Below are 19468 nucleotides of genomic sequence, written 5' to 3' on the forward strand. Positions count from 1 at the left end.
CCAGGCGCCCCTGTTTGAGTGTCAAGAACTGCAACACTGCTGGGTTTTTCATGCTCAACAGTTTATCATGTGTATCAAGAATGATCCACCACCCAAATGACATCCAGCCAACTTGACACAACTGTGGGAAGCATTGGAGTCAACATGGGCCAGCATCCCTGTGGAATGCTTTCAACACCTTGTAGAGTCCATGCCCTGACGAATTGAGGCTGTTCTGAGGGTAAAAAGGGGTTGCAACTCAATATTAGGAATGTGTTCCTAATGTTTTGTACACTTTAATGTATATCAGAATTGACTTATTGTCTTTAATTTAACTTTTAAATAATTTAATTCACAATACTCAAATGTTCGCACTGTTTTACTATAGATTCTTCAACAGACCACCAATTTCAACATTTCACCTCATAAGCAACATTTCACATCTCTTAAGTACACCAATCTTTTCACCACGAGTTAAACACATTGATCTCATTTCAGTCACATTGGGAAACTTCATATCCATTAAGAGATAAATAATCTGACATGAAATGTGTAAGAATTGTCAAACAACTCATAATTATCAAATTTGAGAGCAATATCCATTGAATTATAACCATTATAAATATTATCAAACACCAACATATCGTTCTTGAAATGCATTGTTGTAGAGCTGTACACTAATGACAGTTTATTAATCAGACTCAGTAACATCGTGGCAACATATGGGCATTTCTCAGAGCAGAAGTGCGAGGTTCAGAATCCCACTTCCTCACCTAAACCCCTGTAGACTTCAAGGGACGGTTTTCCAGCCACAGATTAAGCCTAGTCCGGGACTAAAAACCATGGTCAATGGATAATCTCAATTGAAACAGCTTCTTAGTCCAGGACTATACTTCATCTGTGTCCGAGAAACTGCTCCCAATAGATTGATTGTATCGGATCAGAATACGTCTCCTCACTGCAGATACAAGCATGTTTCTGACTTATGACTATGGATATAGAAGACCCAGAAACAGGGCTAGTGATGGAGCAGAAACACAGATGTCTTTAGGGACAGGGCATGGAGTAGCACCAAAGTTAAATGGGCTAAGGTTGGGATTTGAGAGCACTGTAGTACCATTTTCACACTCCTGAGCCAAACTGAGCCAAGCCTGAGCTGTACTGAACTGAATATGCATCCACCATAGTTTCTGGAACCTTGTTGGAAAGGATCATGAGAAAAGAAAATATCTGAGCCAGCACAGTATGGTTCAGGTCGGCCCTACGTGAATCAGGCATAGTTGGGGTAGAGAGCTAAGCCTTAGGGTGGGGTAGGTAGGGGGTATTACAGCTGACCTCCAGGGTTCAGAAATATGTAGTTAGAGCAAGGGCTAGGTTGATACTTCACAGTCCAGTGAGCTTTAATCAGGATGTGTACATAGTACTGAGCCCTCAGTAAGAGGGCTCAGACTCAGAATTCCAACTGATATATTATTTTAAAAGTGAGGTAATAAGCACCTGATTATTACGTCTTTGCTATAGTTCACTAATGTGCATTCTGGGACAAACTGATGATAACCATAACCCATGCAGCCATGGTAGATAAAAGACCCTAAAATGTTAAATAAAATAAATCAAAACAAAACCCAACAAAACAAGATTAAACACACCAACAGAGAACAATGCAAAAATTCTGACTCGTATATAAAAAAAAAACTATTATAATAATAATAAACTTTAACACAACATCTTACAAGCCAATGGTGACCCCATGGGGGGCTGTTTGGCTGAAGTCTTGTTCGGGAAACATGAGAGGGGCGAGCAGGGTCCAGAGGTAGAGGCCCAGGCCCAGCCAACTGGAGCTGATCTTCACCCACACAGCTGGCATACTGCTCTGCATGGCCTGGCTGGTGGTGTCAGGCCTGAGGAACGAAGGGAGAAGGTGTCAGTTTAAAGAGTGTATCTTTATAGTGGCTTTCTATCCTTGTCTCATCCCCTTAATTTAGGCTGATCTGAAAACACAGAAGAGGTCAGAGCAATATGGTGGATTAATGCTGCCTATCAGGGATTTGCTTTCGCATAGCTTTCACACAAAGGCTGTTGAGATTCACCCAAAGAAATATCCCTCCTGATCCCATGGCTTTCAAACTGACCCTGAATACATACACAACATACCCAAAAGGACACCTAGAAATATTGTAAAATGTTCTAACATTTCTATAGAGCTGTGGCTCTGATGGTCAGCTGTTGCTGTACTTACTGGTACCAGTTGGTGAGTGACATCATGATGTAGAGGGAGGCCAGGCAGAAGTGGAATAAGGAGTAGCTGTAGGTGACCGCCTCCTCCTCATTATCCACGGCCCATCGCACACCGTCCTCCCCTACCTCGCCCTCTCCTCCATAACCCCGCCCTCCTCGGTCTGCATCAGCTTGTTCACCTGAGTGTTGCTGGACATACGTTCACCCAGGGGGGAGGGAGTCAAATCAAATCAAGCTTTATTTATACAGCACATTTCAGACATGGAATGCAACACAATGTGCTTCACGGGAAAAAAATAAGGAAATAATAGCTTAAATATTTACTACACAACAAACATGAGGATAAAAAACAAAAGAATAACAATAAAAACTGAATGACTAAAAGCACCCTAAGGTAAAGCAAAGCTAAAAAGATGTGGGGGGGCAGGAAGGAGAATGGAAAAGACAGACATAAAGAAAGGGAGAAAGAAGAGAGAAAGAGAGAATGGGAGAGAGAGGTGGAGAGAGAAAAAGAGATACAAAAGGAGAGAGACCAGGGGTCAGCATGGGAGATCTATCAAGATCATAGCATAACAGACACTTAAATAAGCAGCCATGATATGGATCCAAATTGGAGTAGCTAGCTACCTGGCATAGAGAGTGCAGAAGAGGAAGATGACCAAACCCACAATGCTCTGGGCATCCCACCACTGCACCTGTCCTGGGGCACTGGTGGGTGCGGGCTCGCTGGAGCTGAAATTTGACACCAGACTCAGCAACTTAATTACAACAACTGAGTGCAGACTGTTGTAGACACACTCCAACACATGTCTGAGCTTTTCACTGACCCACTACAAGCACAAGTACAAGCTTGGGCCATAGGTAGGACCAGGAGTTTTTCCTGACTATGTGACTTAACAAGAAAACAACTCCAGGACCTAGTAAATGTAACGAGTTGGGGAAGGTGAGTGAACTACCAAAGTCTGCCAAACTCACCAGTAGGCAATACTCAGTGCAGCAGTGGTTTGGAAAGCAAATATAAAGATAAACTGGAGGGAGAAAGTAAAAACAACTATATACAATGACAACAACGGCAGAAACTCTGTAGAAACTGAAATGTGAAAAAGGCTGAGACTCACTTGGGGTGTTGGTCAAGGCGGACCAGGTGACATACATGGTGTAGAGGGAGATGAGAGGCCTGGAGCAGACCAGACTGGGCCTGGGCTTCCTGTGACACACAAAAACATAGGCACTGGTAAACACATGTATGCAGTGGAACAAATTCATCATCATGCAATGCACACAATTGTCAACACTTATCAACAAAAACTGACTAATAAAAGCATTCCCTTACCAAACATTGTATCAATAATTACTGATATAATTGCTGAAACTGTTCCTTAATTTGAGGTGGGCAATGAAACCGCCACAATACCTGTACTTTGGGCAGGATGGAGACGATGAAGAAGATGACGCTGAAGATGAGGTTGAGGCTGATGAAGACCTTGTGCTCAGTGCAGTCTTTAGGCTGGGTGTAGTAGATGTAGAACAGCACCACTGAGGTGAAGGCCAGTGCGTAGTGGAGGAAGGTGAACGACGACAGGCCTGAGGGAGAGAGGGGCAACATGGAGAGGGTCAGCAAAAACAGTCACGTATGACGAACACCCCCATCCATACTCTTCAGATGCATATTCTCGTTCTATGTTTTCTTTAGAACAGTGTTCTTCACGCCTGGTCCTGGAGAGCCACAAGGTGTGCAGGCTTATGTTCCTGTCCATTACTACTAACACCACATTCAACGTATCAAGGGTTGATGATTGGTTGATTGGCTAGTTAAATCAGATATTCGTATATGGCTGGAACAAATGTATGCACACCCTATGGGTCTCCAGGAGCAGGCTTGAAGAACCCTGCTGCTCTAGAAGAATAAACACAGTCATGGTAGTAAAACTTTTTGAGCAGAATTAAGGTACCACACTTGAAGTCGGAAGTTTACATACACTTATGTTGGAGTCATTAAAACTTGTTTTTCAACCTCTCCACAAATTTCTTGTTAACAAACTATAGATTTGGCAAGTCGGTTAGGACATCTACTTTGTGCATGACACAAGTAACTTTTCCAACAATTGTTTAGACAGATTATTTCACTTATACTTCATTGTATCACAATTCCAGTGGGTCAGAAGTTTACATACACTAAGTTGACTGTGCCTTTAAACAGCTTGGAAAATTCAAGAAAATTATGTCATGGCTTTAGAAGCTTCTGATAGGCTAATTGACATCATTTGAGTCAATTGGAGGTGTACCTGTGGATATATTTCAAGGCCTACCTTCAAACTCAGTGCCTCTTCGCTTGACATCATGGGAAAATCAAAAGAAATCAGCCAAGACCTCAGAAAACACATTGTAGACCTCCACATTTCTGGTTCATCCTTGGGAGCAATTTCCAAATGCCTGAAGGTACCACGCTCATCTGTACAAACAATAGTACGCAAGTATAAACACCATGGGACCAAGCAGCCGTCATCCCGCTCAGGAAGGAGACGTGTTCTGTCTCCTAGAGATGAACGTACTTTGGTGCAAAAAGTGCAAATCAATCCCAGAACAACAGCAAAGGACCTTGTGAAGATGCTGGAGGAAACAGTTACAAAAAGTATATATATCCACAGTAAACCGATTCCTATTTCGACATAACCTGAAAGGCCGCTCAGCAAGGAAGAAGACACTGCTCCAAAACCGCCATAAAAAAGTCAGACTACGGTTTGCAACTGCACATGGGGACAAAGATTGTACTTTTTGGAGAAATGTCCTCTGGTCTGATGAAACAAATATAGAGCTGTTTGGCCATAATGACCATTGTGACGTTTGGAGAAAAAAGGGGGATGCTTGCAAGCTGAAGAACACCATCCCAACCGTGAAGCACCGAGGTGGCAGCATTATGTTGTGGGGGTGCTTTGCTGCAGGTGGGACTGGTGCACTTCACAAAATAGATGGCATCATGAGGCTGGAAAATTATGTGGATATGTTGAAGCAACATCTCAAGACATCAGTCAGGAAGTTAAAGCTTGGTCGCAAATGGGTCTTCTAAATGGACAATGACCCCAAGCATACAAATTATTGTAATTGAAGGCTTTCAACTAGATGTTGGAACATTTTTGCGGGGACTTGATTCCATTCAGCCACGAGCTTTAGTGGTCGTGCACTGATGTTAGGCGATTAGGACTGGCTCGCAGTCAGTGTTCCAATTCATCCCAAAGGTGTTCAATGATGGGGTTGAGGTCAGGGCTCTGTGCTGGCCAGTCAAGTTCTTCCAAATCATTTCTGTATGGAACTTGCTTTGTGCACGGGGGCATTGCCATGTTAAAACAGGAAAGGGACTTCCCCAAACTGTTGCCACAAAGTTGGAGGCACAGCATTGCCTAGAATGTCATTGTATGCTGTAGCGTTAAGATTTTCCTTCACTGGAACTAAGGGTCCCAGCCGAACCATGAAAAACAGTACCAGACCATTATTTCTCCTCCACCAAACTTTACAGTTGGCACTATGCATTGGGGAAGGTAGTGTTCTCCCGTCATCTTCCAAACCCAGATTTGTTAGTCCGGAGTGCTAGATGGTGAAGCGTGATTCATCGATCCAGAGAACGCGTTTCCACTGCTCCAGAGTCCAATGGTGGCAAGCTTTACACCACTCCAGCCCATGGAGTTCCAGCCCATACACCACTCCAGCCCATGCATTGCGCATGGTGATATTAGGCCATGGAAACCCATTTCATGAAGTTTCCGACGATCAGTTCTTGTGCTGACATTGCTTCCATTTGGAACTCGCTAGTGAGTGTTGCCACTGCGGTCAGACCATTTTTAAAATCGCTTCAGCACTCGGTGGTCCCGTTCTGTGAGCGTGTGGCCTACCACTTCACGGCTGAGCCGTTGTTGCACCTAGATGTTTCCACTTCACAATAACAACACTTACAGTTGACCAGTGCAGCTCTAAGCAGTGCAGAAATTTGACGAACTGACTTGTTGGAAAGGTGGCATCCTATAACGGTGCCATGTTGAAAATCACTGAGCCCTTCAGTAAGGCCATTCTACTGCCAATCTTTGACTATGGAGATTGCATGGCTGTGTGCTCACTTTTCTACACCTTTCAACAATGGGTGTGGCTGAAATAGCCAAATCCACTAACTTGAAGGGGTGTCCACATACTTTTGTATATATAGTGTATAACAGTGTCGCTATTGTGCTTTGCCTGTACGTTCACTTCTGGCATATTCAGAGTAAAATTACATTCCCTCTCCTACTTCCTTTATCAAATATCGTGTGGTTATATTCGAATGCATTATAATTTTCAGCTTGGTAATACATAGGATAAATAAGTGAGGGATGTCCTATTTTAGTTTATATAAACACAGTGCAGACCATATAAAAAAGTAATTGGTTTCTTTCTTGCAGTAAACAATGTACTAGTTCAACAGAAATAAATTGGCTTCTACATTCTTTGATTACTTGATACATTTTCTTGGTTTGTCTGATTGTGTTGGTTCACAAGAGCATAAACAGCATACTTTACTTATAATAACGCAATCGCTATAGGTTGAGGATCTTTCAGAGGGAAAAACCAATGTACCGATGCATGTTTTTCACAAAGGCTTAATCATTAGCCAATGATTACACCAGTACTGTCAGAAGTCACTTGACAGACATTTAAAGTTAACTGTGATCATCACAGTACCAGTATGGAAGGTTCCATCCGGGATGAAGAAGACTCCCACAGTGATGCCGACCAGGATCAGAAACTTAAAGAATCAGAAACGAAGTATTTGCATGAGTCTTCTCTAAGAGAAGCCAGTGAACTTGAGCCTGAAAGTTACAAAAAGGTTTTATTCATGATTTGTAAACAACTTATTACAGTACTAACCCAAAATTGGTTGGACTTACATATCGACCGGTTTCTGATTGTAATGATGTCACTTCAAACCATTTTCCCTGCTGGGAATGAAAGCAGTGAAGGGCATGGTGGTGGGGCAGCAGGTAGACTAGTGGTTAAAGGTGAACCAACAACCGGAGGGGTGCCAGTTTGAATCCCGGGTCTGACGGGAAGAATCTGGAGGGAAGAAAGCTGGAGGGTTGCTGGTATCAAGTCCTCAAAGTGCCTACCGTTGTGCCCTTACGCAATGCGCTTAAGCCTCCCCAACACCTGCTCCGCGAGCGCCCAGTGTTGCAGCCCCCTGCTCCAACCTGTGTCTTTCAGAGGGGCTGGGAAAAAGCGGGAGTCAAATTTTGGTTGGACCTTGTGTACAATTGATGAATAAAGTGATCTTAATCTTAATTTGAGTTCACCCATTCTGAATGGCTGCACGCAGGTCTTTGCTGCCCTGGACACAGACCATGATGGCTGAGAAGAGGAAGAAGAAGCAGGTCATGGCGAAGCACATGCGGTACACAGACGTGTAGCTTACAATGACGTCACAGTTAAACTGGTTCTCCATTCCTGGTATGGTGCTCCCACCCTGACAGAAGCCTAGGATCTAGAGGGGGAAAGGATAAAAAGGGCATTTTAATGTCATTTTGGGTAGCGTTTCTAAAAAGACATCGTCACAAAAAAGTGCTAGAACTATTTTTTGTTTTAATCACAGGAAATGCATTCAAGTGTTAAGCTCTTACGTCACACATGTTGACATTGTCAAATACTTACACCACACACATTAGTGATGCATGGGTTGACTCATAACCCGCAGTTCCCACGGTTATATACGCGGGGCGGGTGGGTTTAGGGTCATGAAATGTGTAGATGAAGGACAGGTGGGTGGCAGTCAGGGCATAAAATGTACTTTTTGGTCCACCAGCCACTGCAGCAGGTAGATTAAAAAATATGTATTTTCAAGGACCATCAATTTGTAATAGTTGCAGTATATCACCACAACCTCATGAAAAAAATTAACTAAGTTAGAATTCATCACTACCTTACAAGTTCTACTCAATAATACGTGTTTCACTACTTATTTACTACACACAAATGGTAAATCAGTACTGATGATGTTGACTGATTTCCTTATATGAACTGTAACTCAGAAAAGTATTTGAAATTGTTGCATGTAATATTTCTGTTCAGTGTACTGTTGGGTTCACCTAGGGGTCATAAGTACTGTACCAAAATGTTTGATATATTAGAATAATTGATTATGCTTATGTTGTGTTAATACAAGGGGAGGAGTTATGAGACTACAAGGGTTTGTTCTAGACTGTTTCCTGCAGCGGAAGATGTGTGATTACAATATCTACTTCAATTGGAAAAATAACCACGTTTATCTTGATGAGTCAAGAGGACAGACCCTCCTGTTGTTCACACTTAGGCACAAATACCTTGCTCCAACTGTTTTTGCCTCCGTATGTCCTCAATATAAGCATGTTTGTTCATTTCATAATGCAGATATTCTATCAATCACAGACGTAGCAGAAACACAATAAAACAATTATTATCCACATGAGTGACATATGGTATCAAGGGCCATTGCTTACTGAACTGTTAGTTGTTGATGAACAAGTTGTTGATGAACAATTTGAGATGTTACAATGTACAACTTCTCACCAGTGATATAGATAATTGTGTCTATCACAAAGACATCTTATCATTGTGGTTTCCATCAAGGTGCCATAACACGTTTGGTCCAGCAACACGGTATGACCTTCTATGCAGCCTCTGCGACATGGCTCTGAGGGCAGCCGCCCTCGGGTTAACACGAAGCATGCTGTCCCTCACTCTGTGTCTCTGCACCCAGAGCCCTTAATTGTGATCGAACAGCCTCCGGTCCACGTTTGTCGTTCCCAGCCACCAAGTCCTTAATCTTTTCATCCAGAGCCAAGTCTAACATGTCAGAATTTAACGGTGCATATGACAGATTGAAGTGTCTGGGAGAAAAGTAACAATCTACAGGGATGAGGTAATGCATATCATCTTAGTCATTTTAAAGTCCTGTCTTGATTGTAGTCATTCTAAAATGTTTGATTGGTAAGAAACTGGAAACCATGCATCTAATGTCTGTAGTTTATAGCATTACTCCCAAGCACAACTGACCTTAGACAACGTTTGACTGTCGATCGGGACACATGTAGAGTATCTGCCATCTGAGACAAACCGAAAGCACAGGACATCCGAAACCTCAGTTGCTCTTGAGTGATGGCATAACAAGGTGCACTTCTAGCTCCTCTCCAAGTACGAGGAGCCCGGTAACTGGAACTGGCTGTAACAATAATACACTGTGTTTAGGCTACTTAATGTATTGTGACACAGCCCACCACCCTCATTCCAAAAACACTTTGAATTTATAGTAACTGTCACAAATTGTGGCCAAGTAATGTATTTATAATATTGGATTTTAAAGCCAAGACATAAATAGAAATGTTGACCAAGAACGAATAGAATGGGCAGCAGAAGAGTGAAAAAATGCAACAAAAAAACTACAGTAAACCCAACCACACCCAACATTTATCAGCCTCCCCCTAGCCCACTCAAGGCTCCTCTGCATGGCTTCCATTCTGCAAGACGACAGTTTTGTGAAAATAGAGACCATGGTTGGGACTGCGATTCCTGTTCAAACAGTGCCATAGTACTAACATTAACGTTCCTGGTTTATGTCTGAATTTGTTAATTTCTACATCATAGGCTTAGATGAAATATTCATATTTCAAAGGTTATTCAAAAGTAATATCTGTGCTGTTGGAAAGCTGATTTGTTGTAGATATTAGCAAAGTTTTGACAGGGTTGTCCTAGGTCAAATGAGCTTTGTAAATGTTTTCATGTTAATCGCGAGCTAGCGCGGCTAAGGCTAGGTAGCATTGAAATTATAGCTAGCTAGCCAGCCTGCCTGAAGTTTTAGACCTTTAGTTGTTGTTTAGCCTAAAAATACAAAAACATGTTTGACGTCAGTACTCCTCGATAATAAGTCACCTTTATGTAACTAGCAGGGCTGTAAAACATATTACAAGACAGCTCCGTTCACTGTGGCTATGGCCGGTGTGTGCGGCTAAGGAACGTTATCAAGCGAACTAGTAACTAATTTAGCAATCCAGCCATTTGAATACCAGCATTCATTACAACAAAATATATATATTCTACATATACTAGCTAAATATAAAATACTCCCTTGCCCTAATCAGACTTACAATATTAGCCACACATAGGCCTAAGTTACTTGCACTGCTGTCTCAGTGTCTGAGCCTCACCATAGCTGCATAGCCATACACAGACCCGTCCTCTGTGTTAGCTAGCAGATCAACTTTATGATTAAGTAATAATAGTATTTAAAAAGAATCAACCTTGTTAACGTGGACTGAAGGGCATCAAGTCCAGGATTATTAGAGAGCAAAAGCCGAGTGCAGCCATTTAGGGTCTGTTTGCAGCGGATATGGAAGTTCCTTCTCTCCATCTTTGGTGTTGTTGTATCAAACTGACTGTACACCGATTTAATGAAAGGAGGAGCTAGGGAAATTGGCTGGTAAAATTTGCATATTAAAGAACGCGTTAAGCTAGCATGTGTAGGTGTATATTTAGCAGCTGTAGGTGTTAATTTGACGTGTGCAGGACCGCTTGCTGCTGTTTATTTAGCACATTTCCACCACTTATTTGACTCTCGTAGGTGTTAATTTAGCGCGGGAAGATGTTAATTTAACACATGCACGCGTTAATTTAGGGCCTGCACGAGTTAATTTAGCGCCTGCACCTGCTTGCTTTACACACGCAGCATTAATATTATTGCGTTTTGACCATGCGCTTTAAGACCCAAACGGCGTTCCATATAGGGACGACAGAGAACACTTTACTGATGTGAACTAGATGGAAGTGTCCATTCTATAATTTATGACTTTATTCTGGTCTAATTAGACAAGTTTACAAACAAATAGCCTACCAAAATGTCAGAAATTATAAGCAGAAACATATCTAAATTAGGGGGAAAAAATCCTGCACCCCTTGTCAAAAAATCGTTACACCAACTCGGACTGTAGCCTAAGCGCATTTTCGATATTTGCAGATTAGGGTCGGGTACGGGCCTCAGACTTTCACTTTATCACATATAGTCGGGCAGTTGTGGAGGGCTTATTAGCAATTGCGGATGTGTTATCACTACAGTCCCTGGTTCGAATCTAGGCTGAATCACATCCGGCCGTGATTGGGAGTCCCATAGGGCGGGTTCGACTTGGGTAGGCCGTCATTTAAATAATAATTTGTTCTTAACTGGCTTGCCTAGTTAAATAAAGGATACATAAAAAATATAAATAAATGTCAATGTGTAATTGCGGGCAGGTGCGGGTGAACAAACAGCTGAACAAACATCACCACTAACACACAGACACACTGACAGGAGTGTCTTACTTTTTGGAGTGCCTCCATGCCAGGGAGGATCATGATGACAGACACCAGGGTCCCTAGAATTAGAAAGAACACCAGCCGGGTGACGATGGAGTTTCTGGAGGAGGGACAGCAGCCACATAGCAGACACGGAGCGGAGCCACACAGACAGGAGGCCCAGTGGAGAAAGAAGCGAGAAAGGAGAGCACACATAGAAAAGTAGCCAGAATGAATACATCTGTACAAAATTGTTAGTCACTTGTTTGATGTACAGATTGTATGTTAATGTCTTGGTGGAATCTAAGCAACAAGACAATATTATACATGGGATAATATAGCAGGATTGAAGAAGGAAGTCATAATGACAAACACATATTATGAGACAGAGTAATTAAGTCAACAGACTGCCCTTATGGTTTAATGGGGGGAAAAAAACAGGAATACAGTGAGGTCCAAAAGTATTTGGACAGTGTCCACTTTGTACTCCAGCACATATGATATAAAATGATACAATCGCTATTAGGTTAAAGTACAGACCATGGACAAATTCACTTACACTACCGCTCAAAAGTTTGGGGTTACTTAGCAATGTCCTTGTTTTTGAAAGAAAAGCAAATTTTTTGTCCATTAAAATAACATCAAATTGATCAGAAATACATTGTAGACATTGTTTTTGTTGTAAATTACTATTGTAGCTGGAAACGGCAGATTTTTCACTCCCGTGTTCCAATGGCACGTTGTGTTAGCTAATCCAAGTTTATCATTTTAAAAGGCTAATTGATCATTAGAAAAGCCTTTTGCAATTATGTTAGCACAGCTGAAAACTGTTGTGTTGATTAAGGAACCAATAAAAATGGCCATCTTTAGACTAGTTGAGAATCTGGAGCATCAGCATTTGTGGGTTCGATTACAGGCTCAAAATGGCCAGAAACAAAGAACTTTCTTCTGAAACTCGTCAGTCTATTATTGTTCTGAGAAATGAAGGCTATTCCATGTGAAAAATTGCCAAGAAACTGATGATCTCGTACAACGCTGTGTAGTACTCCCTTCACAGAACAGTGCAAACTATCTCTAACCAGAATAGAAAGAGGAATGGGAGGCCCCGGTGCATAACTGATCAAGAGGACAAGTGTGTCTAGTTTGAGAAATAGAAGCCTCACAAGTCCTCAACTGGCAGCTTCATTAAATAGTACCCGCAAACACCAGTCTCAACATCAACAGTGAAGAGGTGACTCCGGGATGCTGGCCTTCTACGTGCCCCCCAGTCAATTATGCTTTTTTGTTAGTTTATTTGGAAATTACTTTTTTACTTATTTTGTCATAATGTAAAAAACTCAAAGGCTTAGTCCTAGTTGTTGGGGGACAAAAATAAAATAAGGACAAGGTCTTGGACCAATATCCATGTATAGTTTGTGTGGTACTTCTTTTTCACAGACTATGTTGGGGGTTAAAGGCAGAGGTTTGTTTTGCCAATATCTGTTGTCAGGTTAAGGTTTCTTTTATTTTCAAATATCAGTTTCTTTTATTTTCAAATATCAGTTCTCTTATGACCGAAAAATAACTTCTAGACATCAGGACTGCGATTACTCACCACGGACTAGCATAATCCTTTTTTTACTTTCACGACTGACGAGCCCGAAGAAAAGGGTATACTGCTTCCTCGGAAACAGGCCCCAATCCCTGTTATCTGCGTGGAGATGAGGCGGAGAAAGAGGGGCCGAAGGTCGGGCTGCCTTCTGAAAATTCGTAGGCTATCTAATAAACCTCCAATTCCCTCCATTCTGCTAGCAAACCCGCAATCTTTGGAGAATAAAATTGACGAGTTACGTGGAAGATTAAACGACCAACGGGACATTAAAAACTGTAACATCTTATGCTTCATGGAGTCTTGGCTGAAGGACAATAATATCGACAAATAGCTGGCTGGTTATACGATGTACAGGCAGGATAGAAAAGCGGAATCTGGTAAGACAAGGGGCAGCCTTCTATGTGTTTTTGTAAACAACAGCTGGTGCAAGATATCTAAGGAAGTCTTGATCTATTGCTCGCCTGAGGTAGAGTATCTAATGATAAGCTGTAGATCACATTGCCTACCGAGAGAGTTTTCATCTTTATTCTTTGTAGCTGTTTACATACCACCACGTTCAGAGGCTGGCACTAAGACAGCATTGAATGAGCTGTATTCCGCCATAAGCAAACAAAAAACGCCCACCCAGAGGCGGCGCACCTAGTAGCCGGGGACTTTAATGCAGGGAAACTTAAATTAGTTTTACCAAATTATCATCAGCATGTTAAATGTGCAACCAGAGGAAAAAAACTCTGGACCACCTTTACTCCACACACAGAGCATACAAAGCTCTCCCTCGACCTCCATTTGGCAAATCTGACCATACTTCTATCCTGATTCCTGCTTACAAGCAAAAAATAAAGCAGGATGCACCAGTGACTTAATCAATATAAAAGTGGTCAGAGGAAGCAGACGCTAAGCTACAGTTTAGCTAGCACAGACTGGAATATGTTCCGGGATTCCTCCGATGGCATTGAGGAGTTCACCACATCAGTCATTGGCTTCATCAATAAGTGCATCGATGACGTAATCCCCACAGTGACTGTACGTACATACCCCAACCAGAAACCGTGGATTACAGGCAGCAACCTCACTGAGCTAAAGGCTAGAGCTGCCGCTTTCAATGAGCGGGAATCTAACCCAGAAGCTTATAAGAAATCCTGCTATGCCCTCCGATGAACCATCAAACAGGCAATGCGTCAATACAGAACTAAGATCGAATCGTACTACACTGGCTCTGACGCTCGTCGGATGTGGCAGGGCTTGCAAACCATTACAGACTACAAAGGGAAGCACAGCCGAGAGCTGCCCAGTGACACAAGCTTACCAGACGAGCTGAACTACTTCAATGCTCGCTTCAAGGCAAATAACACTGAAACATTTATGAGAGCACCAGCTGATCCGGAAGACTGTGTGATCTCGCTCTCCGCAGCCGATGTGAGTAAGACCTTTAAACAGGTCAACATTCACAAGGCTGCAGGGCCAGACGGATTACCAGGACGTGTACTGCGAGCATGCACTGACCAACTGGCAAGTGTCTTCACTGACATTTTCAACCTCTCCCTGTCAGAGTCTGTAATACCAACATGTTTTAAGCAGACCACCATAGTCTTGTTCCCAAGAACACTAAGGTAACCTGTCTACATGACTACCGACCCGTAGCACTCACGTCTGTAGCTATGAAGTGCTTTGAACTGCTGGTCATGTCTCACATCAACACCATCATCCCAGAAAACTGAGACCCACTCCAATTTGCATACCGCCCCAACATATCCACAGATGATGCAATCTCTATTGAACTCCACACTGCCCTTTCCCACCTGGACAAAAGGAACACCGATGTGAGAATGCTATTCATTGACTACAGCTCAGCGTTCAAAGTCATAGTGCCCTCAAAGCTCATTAATAAGCTAAGGATCCTGGGACTAAACACCTCCCTCTGCAACTGGATCCTGGACTTCCTGACGGGCCGCCCCAGGTGGTAAGGGTAGGTAACAACATATCCGCCACACTGATCCTCAACACAGGGGCCCCTCAGGGGTGTGTGATCAGTTTCCTCCTGTACTCCCTGTTCGCTCATTACTGCACAGCCAGGCACAACTCCAACACCATCATTCAATTTGCAGATGACACAACAGTGTCTGATCACCGACAACGACGAGACAGCCTATAGGGAGGAGGTCAGAGACCTGGCCGTGTGGTGCCAGGAACCACTCCCTCAACGTGAGGAAGACCAAAGAGATGATTGTGAACTACAGGAAAAAGACAACAGAGCACATTCTCATTGGCTGCAGTGGAGCAGGTTGAGAGCTTCAGACTAACATGTTCCAAGCACACCAAGACAGTCGTGAAGAGGGCACGACAAAAACTATCCCCCTTAGGAGACTGAAAAGATTTGGCATGGGTCCTCAGATCTTCAAAAGGTTCTACAGCTGCACCATCGAGAGCATCCTGACTGGTTGCATCACTGCCTGGAATGGCAGCTGCTCGGCCTCCGACCGCAAGGCACTACAGAGGGTAGTGTGAACGGCCCAGTACATTACTGGGGCCAAGCTTCCTGCCATCCAGGACCTCTAAACCAGGCGGTGTTAGAGGAAGGCCCTAAAAATTGTCAAAGACTCCAGCCAACCATGTCCTCGACTGTTCTCTCTGCTATCGCACGGCAAACGGTACCGGAGCGCCAAGTCTAAGTCCAAGAGGCTTCTAAACATCTTCTGCCCCCAAGCCATAAGACTCCTGAACAGCTAATCAAATGGCTACCCAGACTATTTGCATCCCCCCCCCCCCCCTTTTACACCGCTGCTACTCTGTTGTTATCATTTATGCATAGTCACTAATAACTCTTCCTACATTTACATATTACCTCATCTATCCAGTGCCCCCGCATACTGACTCTGTACCCCCTTGTATATAGTCTCGCTATTGTTATTTTACTGCTGCTCTTTAAATACTTGTTACTTTTAAAACTGCAATGTTGGTTAGGGGCTCGTAAGTAAGCAAAGGGTGGAAGGGCATGGCAATCTCCACCTGTTCCCCGGTTGTGAAACGGGCACTGATCCACAGGTAGCACAATAAAGTTTGTCAGATGTATTAATCTGGCTTCTTAAGTGATGGATGCATGCTTGCCAATGATGTCATACTCGCAAATCACTTGATGTGGGTCAGGGGTGTCTGTGGATGGAGGTGCATCTGTGGCAGAAGAGTCTTCTAAAAGGACAGAGTCATGCACTGTCTCTTCCACACTGATGACCGGTAGTCTATCAATGCGCAGCTGTGGATGGAGAGAATATATTGTGGATAAACAATTTACAAAATACAGTAGAGATGTGGCATAAGATGCACATTTAAAAATGTATACATTACTAAAGGCATAGAATGACAAACATACCACACAAAAGTGAAGGAATGTATTCTTCGTCCGAGCTGCTGTCTCCAGAATCTTCAAACTTGTCAGACTCCTCTTCATCAGAATCTTCATTCACCTGTGATTCCTTTGAGGGACTCCAGGTCTCATCAGCACCACTCTCGTCAGCACCAATTTCATCATCCCAATCGATGCTATCACAAATAAGACAGAATAGTAATATAATGGTAAATTGTGAATACAAACAACAAAAGTAAGCACTATAGCTCATCACAAATACTAAGAACAATCTTACACATTATTCCTCTTCATTTACTTCTATGGTCTCTTCGGAGATGCTCATATTCATCAGGCTAAATAGAAATGATATAACATAACAAAAACTATTTATTGACTAAGGTCTGTACAACATTGGCAACACACATATAGGGTGATAAAGTCTGGGAATAGTTAACACATTTTTTTGTCCGTTTTCGCCTTCTGTTGCCTACTTACATTTTTCATTGGTGAAAACAATATTTTTTTACTATTGTTACTTGAGTACTTTACACCACTGATGTATGGTTGGTTTTTGTGTCTCTCTCTTTGTGTAGTCTATGTGTGGGTGTATCTCTCTGGTACTATCATGTCTCTCTAGAGGGAAAATATTGTTTTCACCAATGAAAAATGTAAGTAGGTTCTGATCATGATCATCATGATCATGACTCTCAAAAACACACATGCTTATGTCAATATCCTGACTGGTTAATACCATGTACACCTTAGTTATTTATCAAGACAGTCATATAATTTAGATAGCATAAAGCATAACCCAGATTCTCCATTCAAAAACATCATAACTAACATTAGCTAGCTAGCTACTAGCTGGTGCAACATCTTGGTAACGTTATCTGTCAAGCAGAAGACAGGGCGACTTCAGCCCTCTTAGGGCCATAACTTGTTAGCTATATTTACTCTGTTTTTTCTCCGAGCCTTATCATTTAGTCTCTTGGCTACACTTCTTCTTTTTTTGGCACCTGTATCCGCAACCAGTGGGGCTGGACGCTTGCCTAAGAAATCCGCCATTGTTGATTGCGCTCGGAAGAAGATGACCACGCCTCCGAATGACCCTGCTCAAAAAGGGAGGGTGCAGCTCTCCAAATCGAAAACAAGAGAAGCATTGTCTTTTGTTGACCAATAGGAAAACTGAAATTCTGAACGCAATTTTGTAACGACCCAAAGCATATATTTTTTTTATTTCATTTTTTGTGAAACACTATCATTCCACTATTACTGCAGATATATTATGGACATTTTATGGCATTATAATGCAAAAATTATACATAATGCTCCTTTAAGCATATGTATACTGAACAAAAATATAAACGCAACATGCAATGATTTTAACGATTTTATTGAGTTACAGTTCATATAAGGAAGTCAGTTAATTGAAATAAATTTGTTAGGCCCTGATCTATGGATTTCACATGACTGGGCAGGGGCACAGCCATGGGTGAGCTTGGGGGGGCATAGGCCCACCGACTAGGGAGCCAGGCCCAGCTAATCAGGATGAGTTTCCCCCCCAAAAAAGGCCTTTATTACAGACAGAATTTCTCCTCAGTTTCATCATCTCTCCGGGTGGCTGGTCTCAGTCGATCCTGCAGATAAAGAAGCTGGATGTGGTGGTCCTGTGCTGGTGTGGTTTCACGTGGTCTGCGGTTGTGAGGCTGGTTGGACATACTGCCAAATTCTCTAAGATGACGTTGGAGGTGGCTTACGGGCGAGAAATTAACATTCAATTCTCTGGCAACAGTTCTGGTGGACATTCTTGCAGTCAGCATGTCAACTGCACGCTCCCTGAAAACTTAGGACATCTGTGGCATTGTGTTGTGTGACAAAACTGCACATTTTAGAGTGGCCATTTATTGTCCCCAGCACAAGGGGCACCTGTGTAATAATCATGCAGTTTAATCAGTTTCTTGATATGCTACACCTGTCAGGTAGATTATCTTGGTAAAGGAAAAATACTCACTAACAGGGATGTAAACCAATTTGAGAGAAATAAGCTTTTAATACATTTCTGGGATATTTTATTTCATCTGATGAAACATGGGACTAGCACTCTACATGTTGCATTTATATTTTTGTTAATTAATACTGGATGGTGTCCATATTGATTGTGTCCCTGCTTACAAATATCTGGGCATCTGGATAAATGAAAAGAGGCCTTTTTAAAAAGCATATTGATGAGTTAGTTAAGAAACTGAGAATATAAATGGTCTTCTTCTATTGAAATAGGTTCTGCCTCTCACTAAATAGTATAAAGCAAATTATTCAGTCGACATTCCTAACGGTCCTAGACTATGACGACATCATCTACAGTATATGAACATAGCTGCCACTTCATTAAAGCTGTTAGATGCAGTTTATCACTACGCTTTATTACGGGCAACAATCACTGCATTCTCTACCAGAAAGTTGGTTGGCCGTCTTTGATGTCACGTAAATTGATACATTGTTATATTTTCTTTTATAAAGCCCTTTTACAAAAAGTCCCACTGTGCCTAACATCATTACTGTCACGTTCCTGACCTGTTTTCCTTTGTTATGTATTTGTTTTAGTTGGTCAGGGCGTGAGTTGGGTGGGTTGGTCTAGGTTTGATTTTCTATGTTGGGATTTTGTCTTCGGCCTGGTATGATTCTCAATCAGAGACAGCTGTGAATCGTTGTCCCTGATTGAGAGTCATACTAAGGCAGCCAGGGTTTCACTTGTGTTGTGTGGGTGTTTGTTCCTGTGTCAGTGTTTGGGCCACACAGGACTGTTTCAGGTTAGTCACGGATTTTGTAGTGTTTGTTGTTTTCCCATTAAAACATGAATACTTACTAATCCGCATCTTGGTCCGATCCATGCTCCTCCTCGTTTGAGGAGGAGAACGACTACGACAGCCGTTACAATTACTAAACTTAAGACATACGAGTTACCACACAGGATGGCTAACTCTGAAAATGTATTTTGTCTC

General features: G+C 42.4%; 1 pseudogene; it reads right to left on the bottom strand.

Annotated features, from left to right (window-relative positions):
* Window positions 1-343: 343 nt before the first annotated feature.
* LOC129858613 (serine incorporator 1-like) lies at window positions 344-17558 on the bottom strand (annotated as a pseudogene).
* Window positions 17559-19468: the final 1910 nt, after the last annotated feature.

Source organism: Salvelinus fontinalis, chromosome 6 (assembly GCF_029448725.1).
Source record: "Salvelinus fontinalis isolate EN_2023a chromosome 6, ASM2944872v1, whole genome shotgun sequence".
Classification (NCBI taxonomy): Eukaryota; Metazoa; Chordata; class Actinopteri; order Salmoniformes; family Salmonidae; genus Salvelinus; species Salvelinus fontinalis.